This window comes from Cetorhinus maximus, chromosome 22 (assembly GCF_964194155.1).
Source record: "Cetorhinus maximus chromosome 22, sCetMax3.hap1.1, whole genome shotgun sequence".
In the NCBI taxonomy this organism is placed as follows: domain Eukaryota; kingdom Metazoa; phylum Chordata; class Chondrichthyes; order Lamniformes; family Cetorhinidae; genus Cetorhinus; species Cetorhinus maximus.
This window is the reverse complement of record NC_135900.1, coordinates 34,383,510-34,397,526: the sequence shown is the minus strand read 5'-3', so window position 1 is coordinate 34,397,526 and position 14,017 is coordinate 34,383,510. Positions and strand designations below refer to the sequence as shown.

At 41.5% G+C, this 14,017-nt stretch overlaps 1 protein-coding gene across 9 annotated transcripts in view; it reads left to right on the top strand.

The window, feature by feature from the left end:
• foxp2 (forkhead box P2) overlaps positions 1 to 14,017 on the top strand; it is an 893,115-nt gene that overhangs the window by 83,826 nt on the left and 795,272 nt on the right. The gene's annotated exons all lie outside the window — the stretch shown is intronic.

Here is a 14,017-nt window from a genome sequence, read left to right as displayed (position 1 = left end):
CCTTTTAAGATCTGAGTCCCAAAATTAAAGAAGGCTCTCATTTGTGGTTGAGAGAGGATTGGCTCAAGAGAGTTTTGGGCTTCGTACTTCTTAGTGGCAAGTAAAGGATGGAGGAAGCATGAATTAGACTACTTCTCAATGTGATGCTACATGCGCCCAACTCAACCAACCCTTAGAGACTGAATAAGTGATTAGTGGACATGAGAAGCTAGTAGTCACAAAATCTAAAGCGGTTGGAACAGTTGCAGGATCAGAGCATGACACAGAATAAAGATGTAGTGCATCACTATTTGCCAAGAGGCCTCATTAAGGCTGCTATCACTTCCTGTTGCGGGAGCGTTTACAAGGAGCACAAAATTAGGTAGGACATGCTGCATACCTTGAACCCTCGGAGTAGTAGGGAAATAAATTGGCTGCATGTTCTTTAAATTGTAGTGGTGAAATTTATTCACAGAAGGGACATACTAATGTAGTCAGCAATAGGTTGATAGGTATGTGTGGTAGGAAAGAGATTGTTAACTGAGCAGTGTCTGTTCATTTGGCTGGTAGATTGTGCTTAATACTGTAGGACTTCATGAAAGGACACATTTTAAACAGTTAAGTAAAAGCCTTGTCAAACAATGATTGTTATATCACTCCTCTGGCTGCGTAATACTGTCAAAAACATTTTTTTTTCTTTCCCCGTGTTGCTGTATTACCTCCTATACCAATGCTTCAGACTCTATCTTTTGATTTCATCTTCCTGGATTGTGACATTAAGGAATATATGGTACAGATAATTTTGGACACTTTGTTTAAACAATAGCAAAGCATCATGTCCTTCCTACAAATCTGTTGCAACATTAGAATCTCTGGTTCAGCAGGTAGGGATTGTAGGTTATAGTACTGGACTAGTAACAGAGAGCTCTTCAGTTTAAATCCAACCACGATAAACTGGTGAAGTTGAATTTAATACTTCTGATAATTTATGGGTTGACACATGACAAAATGATCATGGAAGTTACTGTCCCTGTAGAAGTTTGAGCTTAGAGGCTCAACTAGGTGGTATAAATCCAATAGCTTCTTGTGTGCAGCAAGACATATCTGCCCAGACTTCCCCATTTAGTGTGCCGAGGTCTGAAGTTCACTGTGGGGATGAGACCAGATGGGTGCCAAATATCTGAGGTGCAGTTGAAGTTTTTTTCCCCCTTCATATAAACTCTTCATCTTACAAATTCTCTACCACCACTGAGATGCCCAATGGAATCCCCATGTCGAACATTTTTAGTGCTAAAGGAGCTGCGGTATTTAACAGCGCTGTGGGAAAAGGTATCTGTAAAAGTACTTTTGCAGTGTGACCGCAAACACTAGCAGCAAGTACTATAGCAAAGATAATGCTGATGCATCTATGTGATGAGCAGAAAAGACTTAAAATGCTACATTCAACTTTCAATCGCATTTTCAAAAATCAAATGTCTGAAGGCAGTGCAGGAAATCCCAGCCATGGCTGTTTTAAGTGGGTGAGCAGGATTTAAGAAAGAACATTTTTAAAAAGAAAATGTTGATGTTGGCACTGGACCAATTTAAATACGGTTGACTAATATCAAGATGTATACTTAGGCCTCAGCAGAGCATGTGTGAGCATATATAAAAAAAGGAACAATTTTTCACCTATAAAATTTGGCGTCCTATGAATTAGGTGCAAAAACAATGACGTAAAGTTCTCTGGCTTCATCAGTCCGAATCTTCCAGATTTGTGAAAATCTCGGGCATTGGGACCATTTCCTGGTCTTGACCCCACTGGTACACGAGGTCGGCCTCCTGATGTGCTCCTACTGGAGATGGCCAATTAACAGACTGCCTCTGGGATCCCTGCTGAATTGGGGATGGTACCAGGTTCCAGAGTCAGGAGGTGCATTCAGTGTGTGGCCTATGGGTGGGGCCACCGGCTGCCTCCCTGGTGTGAATGCTGCTGATGGGGCCTGTAGCCGGAGCGGCAGTGGCACAATGGAGCTGCCTTCAGTTGGTGGGGAGCAGCTACCATTGCATCATGTACATCAGTAGCAGAGACAACAGCCTCCATGAACTGACTGCAATGGCATACCTTCCTCCTGGGGATGCTTGAGCTTTCAAAATTACTGCCGTCAAATGATTTAAAGGACCTCAAATGTTATGCAGCTTGGACCTCCCACAGTGAAGCCACATCCTTTGCATTGCCAGTGTCCTGACACAATACATGGCCCCATGCGTGGCCATGAAACTTGCCTCCCTGTATGAAAATGGCCATTAATTGAGGCCTTAAATGTTTTAATTGCCTGTTGTTTTCTTGTGGGCAGGCGGCTGATTCCACTCTCAGCCTAGTCCTAGGAAAGTTACTCAGAGGCAGGGACATGTTGGGGGAGCTGACTTGACGTGCGGTGGTGTAAATTTTCATGCCACCCACCCTGCCCACCGCCACCACCCCCAGTCTCCAAAGCCACCTTCTCGGGGCCGGAAGAATTACATCACAGAAAAGGGTGTGAAAGCTCCTGGATGCCTCACTGCCCTACTGAGCTACCCCAGCTAGAGTGGTACCTTGCCAACAAATCTATTGCCCCGTAACCCCCTAACGTTTCAGGACATTTTCCTTCTCTTGCAACAAGATTAATCAAATTAGCTGAAGGCTAACAATTATGGATGTTTCCCGGGTGCCATCGGATAGCTGATGTAATAGATCCGTCATTAAACTGAAACAAGGGGTTTTAAGCCATTGACCTAAAATTGACCTTCCTCCAATTAAGTATTTTACTGTGGATTTCACCATGTCCTTTTCCATGACTAAACTAAACTTTTATGACACTATGATCACAGTTTCCTCAATGTACCCCTACTGACTGTTGATCCACTTGACCCACCTCATTTCCCAGAACTAGATCCAGCAATGCATCCTTCCTTATTCAGCTGGAAATGCACTGGCCAATAAAATCTCCTGAACACACTTCAGAAATTCTTCTCCCTCTCTGCAATTTGCAATATTATTACTCCAGTCTGTATTGGGATAATTGTAGCCCCCCCATTATCACTACTGTATAGTTCATGTACCCTATAATTTCACTGAAAGATTGCTTCGCTATATCTTTCTCACTAGTTAGTGGCTATAGATACACCCAGTAGTGTAATGATATCGTTATTGTTTCTTGGCTCTAACCAAATAGATTCTAAAACATCCTCTAACTTGTATGTTCAAATGTATATGAATTATATCTTTATACCCAAGGAAGAAAAGCCAGCAGGCTGGTGTGTTACCTTGCCTGTCCACACCAGGTCATTGAATTATTTCACCCACAGTTCTATCATTATAAAGCTGACAGTTAGAACTCAGTGCTTCTGATAAAAGCTTCCACATGTGCGCTAGACACTTGCCTGAGGTTTTCTCCCATGAACACCTACCAGTCTTTTTTCCTTTTATATTTTATCCAAGTGGCTCTGAAGGTGAGTCTCATTAAAGTTTTCTGCTCTTCTTTTGTGCTGCCTTTCAATGCCCTGCTTCCCTTGTTGGGTGTCTCTACCCAGATTCTCTCTCTACCTTCTCAAAGGCAATTAGGGTTGAGCAATAAATGCTGACCTTACTAGTGACATCCACATCCCATGAATGAATAAAAAAAGAGTAAAAATCGCAATGGCTTTTTATATTCATTTGAAGGGGTTTCCCTGTCTTGGGATATAAAGATACAGGCATGCTTTGAAAGTACTACAAAATCTTTCATTGAGCCTTTTATTTATTATGCACATCTGTAGGTTACTTCAGTCTGGCTAAATAATCAGTACTTAACCTGCTTCACCCCAAGTCTGTTGAAATCCTAAGTCAATCTAGCTAGACCTTTAAAGTCCTGCACCGACAGTTTGCTTCTTCCCAACTCAATAGTCCCTTGTTATCTTGGAGCTCCACTTACCTGTTGCCAGTAAATATTTAAATAAGCTTACCTTCTGTCACGTAATATTTAAGTAAGCTGACCCTGCTGTTTACAGTGTTGTCTAATTACAACCTGTTTAATTTCAATTTTATTAGCTTCAAGTAAGCAGTGGTCTATTTGGATATATTAAAGATGGATATATTGAATTGGGAGCCAGAGGATAAGGGAGCACAATGTTTGCCAGAGCACACACTCCAGAAATTGCAAGTATTGGAAATAGGGAGGGTGATGCTCGTTCTTTGGAGCATTGTATTGTCTCACACTTGTAGCTGGTGTAAAAAGGATGCACAGCAACATTTATTTTACTAGCGACCTGAATCCCAAGTTTTCTGTTGTTGGTTTGAAGATCTACCTCCAACTATTTGTAGCTGATGTGTCACTTGGTCTCTTGCAGATGGATCTTTGCTGCAAGTGTATATTTTTAGGGGTGGTCCAAATTGTGTATTCAATTTTGCATATTATATCTGTTCTTGAAATATTGGCTCAAGAATACATGTAGGTTTCTTCACTTTTCCTTCAGATTCTCTCTCTACCTTCTCAAAGGCAATTAGGGTTGAGCAATAAATGCTGACCTTACTAGTGACATCCACATCCCATGAATGAATAAAAAAAGAGTAAAAATCGCAATGGCTTTTTATATTCATTTGAAGGGGTTTCCCTGTCTTGGGATATAAAGATACAGACATAGAAATTATATTTGACATTCACACAGATTATCTGTTAAGTTTTTATCTCTAAAACTTTATTTCTATTCAGAATTATGTATCCAGAATCAACAAGATGATGTTGATTAAAGTTCTTCTTTATAAATGCAACTGAAGCAGCTTGTAGTCTATTACATTTACAAGGTTGGGACCATATTGAAGGGGTTAACAATTTGAAAATAAAGACCCTAAAACAGCAGGTGGGCTTACTTAATTGGAGATATGATGTCTACACTGCTTGAAAAGAAGTGCAGTCCGGAGAGATGTTTTGTTTTGGGAGTTGGAGCTAAATATGTTTAAAAGCATTCAGTGAACCCTGAAAGGCTATGTTATCATGGAGTTGGGTGGAGCTTAAGAAGGCTTTCTGTTTTCAATTTATCTGAATGTTTTACAGCAGGGGAAGAGGGTGCCATAAGGGTCCTGCTCTTAGCAGGTTCCAGGCAGTTAGGGCTCAGAGAAGCCCTGTGAGCCTTTTATAGCTCAGTGCTGCTAAGAGACTGGGTTTTGGAGAAACACAGGGGCAGTGCCAGCTTAGTGAAGCTAGCAGTCTGCAAAAGAGCTGGAATTGTCCCAGTAATTTGAGATTCCCGTGGAACGCAGTCTCAGGAGGAGAGATTGAACCATCGGGAAGTGAGTAGTTGTTGATGCAGTCTGAATCAGAGTGGTTTTTAAGGGAATTTATAAGCTAAATCTTCAAAATTGAAGAGTTGAACTCCCTCACCAGGGGACAAAATTTTCATGAGATTTTGTAACTCTGTGGTCACTGATGTCTGGGTGGGTTGCTGAGAAATCCATGGGATCTGTCTTGGTTGTAACTGCCATTTAATGTGCAGTATGATGTGTTTGACCAGTTTGCCTGTTGATTCATATTTACCTTGTTAATTCTAGCATGTGTTGCGTATAAGACAGATATTGTAGATTGTTTTATTTTTCTGACTTTGTATTGTAAAATTTATTTTGTTTGTTTAAAATCATGGAATCTTGTGGCTTTATTCTCTTAGTGGGTAACTCGTATTTGAAACTTTGTCTACTTTAAACAGTCAGTGGTCCCTAACCGGATCGTAACATACTCAAAATCTATTACTTTTCTACCTTTCCTCTGTTCTAATGATAGATCATTGATATGAAATGTTAACTCTTTCTTTCCACATATGCTGCCTGACCATCAGTTTCTGTTTTTATTTCAGATTTCCAGCATGTGCAGTATTTTGCTTTTGTGCTCATACAATCAATGTTTCCAAAGTGTTTTTTTTGCCTATTTTACCAAAGCTTACTTTGGAATCTTACAATATTCTCCCACCTTTTGACAAACTTCCTCACCAAGATCTTCATTTTTCTTTCCTTGTAGTATGGCTCCCTGATACCTTTAATTATGCTCCTCTATTGTGCACCATTTGCTGTCTGTGGAAATCATCTCATGCATTAACAGAGACTCTTATTTAATTTCAAGCTGTTGCTGTTGTGGTAAATTGTTAAGTGACAACTAAATGCCTTAAATTATCGATGGTGGTAAATTACCATGTCCAACTACAAATGACATTGAACATTGATAAGAAATATGCACAAACAGCACTTATTTACATGCTATTATATATTCACACTTAGTTGTTAGGATTGATGAAATTTTCCTAATCACAACTGAATTTGTAACTGTAACTTAGAACTTGACCTTTTGGAAAGGGGAGAAGATAACCTAATTATAAAATGTCAAAAGCAGTATCTCCCTAGATGCACAAAGTTGATTTAATTTCCCCTAATGAATAACTCCATATGGATTTTTAAAAAATATAAAAATGAGTCATTTGCATACCTGTTTCCTTTTTTGGTAACTTTTCAAAATTTCTTTCCCCTACCCCATCTCTTCACTATCTTCCAGTTTCTCTTAATCACACATCTTCTCCCTGCATAACCAGTGACTGTAATTCTGCATTGTATGACATGAACTTCCATTTTAGCATTGTTGAAATCAGGCCAAAACAAATTTGTTTGGTGCTGTCTTGCACATGTGGGCAATAACATTTTATTTTCATCCATATGGCGATGTATGACAGGAAATTTAACTGTAGACTGATAATTCAACATAGGGTCATTACATTTCTTTAACCAGTAGTCTTGTGGCAAGAGTATTGGTGACAACTAGAAAATAACGTAACATTGTAGTTTGGGTTGCCTTGTTTTTAATGCCAACAAGTGATGCTAATTAACTTCCAAAGCAAATTTCAGACAACCCAAGATTCAGAATGCTGTAAATTTTACTTGTAGCCAGCAGAACTCCAGTTGAAGTTCAGAAGACCCCTACATTGGGATATATGCAACAGATTAGCTTCATCTTTGTATCAATAGTTAAGCTGTAAAAATTTTAAAAATGAGATTTATTGGTTAACTATGCTATTGCTCATATAGCCTCTGTTACAATTTGGTTGAGATTATCTGATATGGAGGGAAAAACTACCTGCCTGCTTTGTAGAGTATTGGTTATAGTTAGGTAGATCTGAAGAAGTCTTCATACTCATACATAAGTTGCCTGTAAGTCTTTATTGACTCTTAGAACTATTTACAAATATATAGTAAAGGGTACAAGTTGGGAGCTGTCTCCATCCTTGCTGGTACACACAGCTCTGCCCAACACTCAACTGTCCCTAGGTGTGGGTCATGTTACATCACTGTGTGGATGGTACTGTACTTAGTCCCACATGAACCCTTATACTGCTGGGCAGGATGCATTCAGCCAGTATAGATTTGTATTATTTGTTAATGCTACAGTCCTATTTAACTTCTGTATAATCATTTATATGCTAACTTGCATTTACTGCAGGAGTAGTATATTTACTTTGTTAGCGTATTCTCATTTAATTAGAACAAAGGTATTCTTTTCCAGAAGTAGTAAATTTCTGACATTTATTCCCTGTCTTGTCGTTAATATATTTCACACACATCTGTTTGCAAGACTGTTGATTTGAAAAGCAACTTCATGAAATTGCAGTGGACCTGTTTCTTTCAGCACAGTGCAGTCCTCCAGATTTGTTATATGCTGTGTAAACTATATGATTGCAAAAATACAGAAAGTGAACTAGAGATGCTTGTCAGCATCACTTTCATCTATTTCACTGCTGTCATTGACTGAGGTTGAGCAACAGTATCATTAACTGACTCACATCATGGAGAGCTAAAGGTGAGATGACTTCAGCCAGGATCCTTGTACTTTAGTTACATACCATTTGTCATGCAAGTAGCCCATCACACTATATGGTATTTAGTATGAACATCATAGGTCGATAGGTACAACATATGGATGGGAAAGACCAGATGATTGCTTTTATTACTTTTGAACTTGTTTGTAAAGATTTATTTTTTTCCTTGTGTGTGAAGAACAACGAGAGAAACTTTGTTTCATTTAGTGATTTCATTTATTCATTCACAGGATGTGGAGGTGTACCACATTCTTGACGCGTGTCATAGCAGTTTTGATACAATGAGTGGCTTGCTAGGCCATTTCAACAACAAATAATTTGTATTTATTCAATACCTTTTAATGCGTAGAACATCCCAAGGCATTTCAAAGCACAGCAAAATTTGACATGGAGCCACATTAAGCATATGAGGGCAAATGACCAATAGCTTGGTCAAAGAGGTTTTAAGGAGTGTCTTGAAGAAGAAACGAGAGGTAGAGAGGTTAAGGGAGGGAATTCCAGAGTTTAGGGCCTTGGCAACTGAAGATGCAGCCATCAACGGTGAAGCATTTAAAATCAGGGATGCTCAAGAGACCAAAATTAGATGAATGCAGATATCTGGGAAGGTTGCGGGGCTGGAGGAGATTATAAAAATATGGAAGGAAGAGGCCATGGAGAGACTTGAAAACAAGGATGAGAATTTTAAAGTCGAGGTGTTGTTTGACTGGATGCCAGTGTAGGTCAGCAAGTGCAGAGATAATAGATGAATGGGACATGGCGCAAGTAAGGACATTGCTGGGAGAGTTTTGGATGAAAACTAGAGGCTAGCCAGGAGTGTATTTGAATAGTTAAGTCTTGGACTGACAAATGTATGGATGAGGGTTTCAACAACAGATGAGCTGAGGCAGGGCGAAGTTGTGTGGTGTTATCAAGGTGGGAATAGGCGGATTTAGTAATAGCATGAATATGTGACCGGTAGCATTTCTCAGGGTCAAATATGTCATCGAGATTGTGAATCTGGTTCAGCCTCAAATGTTTGCCAGGCAGACGAATGGAGTCCTTAGCTAGGGAGTGTAGTTCATAGTGAATTCAAGGAAATTTCTGCTCATCCAGTACTGGATGTTGGACAAGCGGGTTGATAATTTAGCAGCAGTTGAAGAGTCAGGAGAGGTGCTAATGAGGAACAGCTGGGTGTGGACAGCTGTTTTGAAAACAAACGCTTGGTTTTTGGATGATGATAAAGGGCAGCATGGAGATGAGGAATAGGAGGGAGCCAAGAACAGATCCTTGGGGAACACTAGAGGTAACACGCAAGAACAGGAAGTGGAGGAGAATTTGTTGCAAGTGATGCTTCAGCTACGATTTAATGAATAAGAATGGAACTAAGCGAGTGCAGTCCCACCCAGCTAGGTGACACTGGAGAAGTGTTGGAAGAGTATGGTGTGGTCAGTAATATTAAAGGCTGCAGACAGGTGCAGAAGGATGAGAAGGAATAGCTTTCCTTTGTCACAATCACATGTATGTGCCTGATAAGAGCAGTTTCAGTACTCTGACAGGGCTGGGAACTGGATTGGAAGGATCCAAACGTGGAGTTCCAAAAAAGATTAATTTTGGAGGTCACCACATGTTCAAGGGGTTTGGAGAGGAAAAGGAGGTTGGAGATGGGGCAGTGGTTTGCAAGGATGATGGGGTAAAGGTTTTGTTTTGGCGGAGAGGGGTAATGATGGCAGAATTAAAAGTGAGAGGGGCAGTGCCTGAAGAGAGTGAAGCATTAACAATATCATGTGACGTGGGGGATCAGAAAGGGAAGTTGGATGGTTAGCAGTTTAGTGTGAACAGGGTTGAGAGAGCAGGAGCTGTGCCTTGTGGACAAGATGAGCTTGGAGAGGAAAGATAGGAGAGAAACTGGAGACTGACATGAGTTCAGAGTTAGGGAGGGGAGGATCTTTAGAGGAAGTTTGGCTTGGTGGTCTAGTGGAAGTGAAGGAAGTGGCAGAGGCAGCTGATCGGATAGCCTCAATCCTAGTGACAAGAAGCCAAGGGTTTCTTTGCTGTTCAGGATGATCTTGGTAACTTTAGCAGATGATAGCAGGACCCCATAGTGCTTTGTGGCCCAACCAGATCTGGCAGTGAATGGTTAAACCAGTGGTCTGCCACATCCGATCAAGCTTGTGCTCTTTGGACCTAAGGACCCAAGATGATGGTTGTACCAGGGGCTGGGCAGGGTGAGAGAATATAAATAATTTTAATGGGGACTAGGGCATTAAAAGTGGAGTTGAGAGTGTGATTGAGGCCAGTTGAGAGTAAGCCATATTGCTGTGGGCCTGGAGTCACTTCTAGACCAGACTCTGTAAGGATGGCAGATTTCCTTCCGTAAAGAACGTGCGTGAACCAGTTGGATTTTTATGACAATGTAATATTTTTATGATCACTATTACAGATGCTTGCTCTTTATTCTGGATTTATTTAATTAACTGAATTTAAATTCTGTAGCTGATGCGGTGGAATCTGAACTCATACCTCCAGATTATTAGTCCCGTAACATAACCAATATACTACCCCTACCCGCAATTGGACCTAGGAACAAAATGAATTTGTTATGTAGCTCTGTTGGCATGTTCCTTGTAATTTACAATTGTAGTGAATGCCTTGAATGTGTATTTAAGAATGTCCAGCATACACTCTGTTACCCTTGCAATGTCCTCTATTCTTTGACAGCTAGTATCAGTTATATTAAATTATTGGCGATCAGTTTTTTGGCGCCCAAGTTTTAGTTTTCTTTGTCATAGTGCACATACAAATGATTAGAAATGGATTTCTTTTTTAAAAAAACATGGGGCAGAATTTTCTGCCTGTCGGACGGGCAGGCCCGACCCAATCTCCTGCGGGTGAGGAGCCGATCCCTGCCGGAGAAGAGGGCCCCGCCGCTGTTTTATGTGTTGGCCCGCCCAGCGTGACGTCCGGCGGGAAGCGCTATGCGCTTCCTGTGCGGGCAGGGGGGATTTCCCAAAAGCGAGAGTGTGCTCTTTTGCGCATGTGCACGAAAGAGCGCACATCTCCCTGAGGCTAAGTGCTGCCTCAGGGAGATCGCTTACACTTCTAAAAATATGAAAATTAGGGAAAAAAAATTCCCTAACATGTCCCCCTCATATGACATTGTCAAATGAGATGGGACATGTTCATAATTTACATTATAAGCTTATTAAACTTTTTAAATCCCAACATGAAACCTCATCCCGCCGGTGGATGAGGTTTCATGTTTTTTCTATTGCCCACCGGGGCTCCTGGCCTGCCCACCAACCTTAAGGTTGGACGGGCAGGTCCTTTAATTGTTTAAATGATCCTGTCAATGGCCTCAATTGGCCACTGACAGGCCGGCAGGGGCACAGCTGATTTGGCTGTGCCCCCGCCTTCCTGAAAATTCAAATGGGGCAGAATGATGTTGGGGAGAACCCCTGATGTCATCCTGCGACATTTTACGCGTCAGCGAGTGGGCCCCGCCCCCTGCTCACCAACGGCAAAATTCTGCCCATAATGTATTTTACCTGACTTTGTGGTTATTTTCCACCATTGGGCAAGTTGGAGGTAAGCTCTTCGACACTTGTGGAAGAAAATAAGCTTGCCTCAATTAAACTAGTTAGAGGGGAAGGAGATGCAAAGCTATTTTAAAATGAAGTGACTCAAAATCATGCATAGACCCCAGAAAGAAAAAATACACCGTAATGCTTAATAACACTGTTTAAATTTATCAAAATGCCCTTTAGATTGGAGAGAAATAGAGGGCCAGATTGTCCTCATTGGTTGATTTAATTCTAAAAAAACTGTACTGGAATAACTTTCATACTCCTTGTGTTTTATTGCTGAGAACCTATCTAATTTTCCTCACTGTACTTTCACTACATAGGAGTATTTTACTAGTGCCCTCGTGGAGTATTTTACTAGTGCCTGCGTGGAGTATATTACTAGTGCCCGCGTGGAGTATATTACTAGTGCCCGCGTGGAGTATATTACTAGTGCCCGCGTGGAGTATATTACTAGTGCCCGCGTGGAGTATATTACTAGTGCCCGCGTGGAGTATATTACTAGTGCCCGCGTGGAGTATATTACTAGTGCCCGCGTGGAGTATATTACTAGTGCCCGCGTGGAGTATATTACTGGTGCTGTCAGTCCACTATCAGCGGCCTGTCTTGGAATGAGGAAGCATGGAAGCTGAATGGAAAAGGTAGCTATTTTGTGTCTGTAATACAATGGGCTGGATTTACGGTTGCCCGCTGGTCGTGTTTTTGGCGAGGCGGCACATAAAATATGTCAGGTGGTTAGCCCACCAGCTTTCTGCCCACCTCTGACCCGGTCCCCATAATATGGAGGGGCAGTTAAAGCGCTACTAGCCTGCCTGTCCTTAGGTCTATTGAGGGCCTTAAGTGGCCAATTATTGCCCACTTAAAGACCTCAATTGCCTCTACTGCCATAATATGCTGGAGAGTGGCAGGTGGGTGAGAGTGGGAAGACTGGTTTTTAAACAACTTTGATGAAGAAGGGGGGGATGCACATCATTTGTGGGGGGGGGGGTGCCCTGTGCGCCCCTCTGCCTGGCGTCCAAAATCTGTTCCCTCACCATCCTCCCTGGGGTACCCGATCCCTCCCTGCCCTAAAAGCCCAGGACCTTCCTGCATCCGGTGTCCATCTTTGATCTGTGTGGGCCTCGTGGTAGCCCCAGCAGTGCCCAATACTGAGTTCTGGCACTGCTTAGGACTGTTAGAGCTGCCGGCCAATCAGATTGGCTGGTGGCTGTCGAGGGCAAGACTGCCTCCCATGAAGGGCCAGAAGCCCAGTCCTCAGCTTGTTTAGGCTGCCCAAAACATCTTATTGCCATGGGGTGGCCTTTTTAAAAGTTGATTGGTTTGGAACTGACTTTCCTTCTGGGGGAGTGAGCAGTACACATCCTCTCACCCTGCCCCCACCCCTGTAAAAATCCAGCTCAATGTCAGAGGCTGGTGCTTCATCAAGGCATTGAGACCGCAATTTTAAAACATTCTTCAGCTGATGTGTTAGTCCCTGTAATCTGGCAAAAAGAAGACCCAACTTTTCACCCAAAAAGGGAAAGAAGTCCACAAAAGTCATGATCCTGGCGATAATGGACTTGGGATTGTGTCTCCTTACCCTATTAAGGAATGCCTTCAGGAACCAGATTTCCTTCCTTATGATGATGTGAGAGTGTACCTTCACACCTTACTTTCGTCTTAAAAGCAAAAATGGCCCACAATCAAACATATGAAAGTACCATCTCGACCCCTCCCCCACACCAAGGTTCATGTTACAAATCAACAGTAAACCATTTCCAAAATTGTACGGGTACTAGGAGGTCAAAATTTAAAAGGCCCATCAAGAGTAGGTACTAAGGAGAACCATGTTGGTGTCAAACAACAAGAAGATCGTTAAATTTTTGTCAGTAAGATGTTTTTATCACTTTGACAATAACTTGTGGCAAGGGTGTGCAAAGGAATAGCAGAGTGATCTTCCATTGGAAGCTTTAAAAGCTGGAAAAGAGAGGTAACTCATTGTCAGAAACCTGACTAAGTTGAGTTTTTTGGCATGATCTTCATGTTGATACCAATTTCCCAATTTGAATTCCAACCATGTCAATGGCCTCTTTCCCCAGAACTTGTAAGGTTGCTTTCTTGTCTAGGGTAGCAAGATGGACAATACAGGATTGACCTCCCGTGAGTTTCTCTCCTCTTTCTCTTGTTGTAGGTCGTTTTCTTCTGCAACCAGAGGAAATGTCATGGTATTATATAGTGACACTCAAGTTGTCCAGGTTAGTCACCGTGAAACACACTATATGGAATATTGGGTAGAAATTAGGAATTCCTTCTTCCAGGAGAAAAATAAGTATCTGGCACCTGCTGCTCGTTGATCATCGAACACCATTATAGCAACTTGTCTCCAAAACTATCCTGTAAATCCTGTTTGAGGCTTAAGTGCCTACTGTTGTAAGCAATTGTGCTTTGAGATCAATCATGAGTTCCTTGTGAACTATGTGCAGATCAAAGTATAATGCCCAAATAAAAAAATCTGCTTCACCACCGTATAAAACCATCCAGCGCTTGTTTTATTGGTGTCAAATAAAAATATTACTTTAAAACTGAAGTTTCACGAAAATCAATTGTCTTCTAAGAGTATCTTTTCAAAGTACTGTCATGTTTGTATCAGA